Raw genomic sequence first — 2,119 nt, 5'->3', positions numbered from 1 at the left:
GCAAAGGAACAAAACTGTCCCCTACTCTCTGATATTGTATAATATCCGTATATATAAACATGGTCTAAAACCCCGCGTGAATGTAGGCGGGGAACGGTGCTTCTAGCTCGTCACGTGTGAGAGGTTTATAATCCAGCCCAGAATGTGTGAAAGGTTTCCTTGAGTCCATAGCGAATAGGGTTTGTTAGTCATCAGACGAATTTTGTTTTTCACGGGTTGGTAATCTATTTTTAGATCAAGAGCTAAACTTTTTTCTGCTTATTAATTTCCTTAACCAGATGTTCTATACTCTTATAATACCCATAGTTCAAAAGAAATGTAAATACCATACCATTTTCTCCTTCTGCAGAGAGTTTAACAAAAAAGACACTTTCAGTGTCCTGCTCCTTCATCGAGTACCATGTGTACGGGTATTGCACCTCGGTGAGTGTGTCCTCCCATCCGCCTACCGACTCTATAGGTTTCAGAAATGTGTTTGTGTAGCACGAAATCTTATTATCGGGGTAAATGTCTTTGGAGGCGTTGCTCGGTAGAGTCACGTAGAATCCGCTCTTTTCCATGGTGATCGTATTATAATTTCATTTTGATTTAGCACCCCCCCACTTTTAACCTTTCACAATTTGAAAGACGTCCTCGGACGGAATCCAGGAGTTAAATTTATCGGGCCACCCAACCCACTTGATCAAGCACATCTTTTTTCAGTTCCTAGTTTTTTCATATAGATTTTTTTTTCTATTTTAAAGGCTTTGTCTTTTCCCACTAAAATCGTTTGCAGCTCCTGTTCACAAAAGGTCCCATCTATATTTTCCCCATCAGAATCCCGTAATTTGTATACATATATTGTATATTGCAAACATTCAGAAAGGGTAAAATACTCATCTGTAAAGTTCTGCTCGTACCCTTTCTCAAAATGTCTTTTTAATCATGAAATTCTGAAGGTATCGCCGACTCTAAACTTCAATCTTAGTTTTTCCACCTTTTTCGTTTGAAACATCCCATACAGGGTTTTAAACACCATGAAGGAATTTGCTTCGTTCACTTCATTTTGATTTCCTCATCACCAACCCTTTTACCGATTTCATCCACCACGGACCTTTGCAGACTCTCGACCCCTCCATAGGATCCCGGGTTTGAAGGAGTGAAATAAATATTTTTCAGCAGACGTTCAGTCATGGTGAAATGATTGAAACACAATGAAGAGAGTGCTAGAATGGATTATGGTTTTATAAACATCTTTTCAGCAAAAGAGGTTATGTTTACGTTACGTTCAACTAAAAATGAAAGCATGCAATCAAAGATTTTATATACATCAACCTTTTCATCGTTACTTAGTTTCAAAACACATACATCTATTACATAGGTGAATATACATAATATATGCCTGTTTTTACATTCATTTGGGTTTTCAATGATATGAGAAATAACAAGACTTTTATATATATATATATATATATATATATATATATATATATATATATATATATATATATAAAGGACAACATGTATTATTGGCTTCTGATACTAGAGAACTCCACTGACTGTTAGACTCACGTACTACACACATCAGCATTTCCAAATTATATAAGGATTTGATCTTATCGGTTCTGATTCTGTTTTCATGGGTTTTACAGAACAGCGTGATCAACTCCGTCCTCAGCACTCTTTTTTTCTCGGGGGAAGGACCGGCGCTGGTGTCCAGGCGGATTCCCATTTGGCCCGAGTACCAGGGTTCAGGTTTTCGTGCAGCTTCCAGTAGTCCACGACGTCGTCGTGTACCTGCTCCTCGCACACGCTATCGTTTTTTTCTACGAACTCTTTGAGAGTGGATTTGATATTCTGTTCTTCCTGCAGGTCGGTTACCACTACCTCAGCGATTGCCTGAATCTTGCTAGAGGATGGAGGTATCTGAATGCCACACAGCTTCAAAGCTCTGTCTAGAGTGTGTATGAACCACGGCTTGAACAGTTTATTGTATCAGCTTAGGTGCGTTGAGGCTGAAATAGGATTCATCCGGATCGTACAGGCATGTGTGTTGACGCTGACTAGGATGGTCAATAGCACAACCGTACCAGTTTTCTCTCATATATTCATCAATAATTCTATACATCAGATTCCCAAT

At 38.8% G+C, this 2,119-nt stretch overlaps 1 long non-coding RNA gene across 1 annotated transcript; it reads left to right on the top strand.

The window, feature by feature from the left end:
* Positions 1–359: 359 nt before the first annotated feature.
* On the top strand, positions 360–1,870 carry LOC145652931 (uncharacterized). The gene is made up of 3 exons (XR_014119215.1): positions 360–423; positions 1,004–1,249; positions 1,632–1,870. It is a non-coding gene; the product is annotated as an uncharacterized LOC145652931 (long non-coding RNA).
* Positions 1,871–2,119: the final 249 nt, after the last annotated feature.

This window comes from Electrophorus electricus, chromosome 21, assembly GCF_041902795.1.
Source record: "Electrophorus electricus isolate QZ-2024a chromosome 21, ASM4190279v1, whole genome shotgun sequence".
Taxonomy (NCBI): Eukaryota; Metazoa; Chordata; class Actinopteri; order Gymnotiformes; family Gymnotidae; genus Electrophorus; species Electrophorus electricus.
This window is presented reverse-complemented; position numbering and strand designations above follow the sequence as displayed.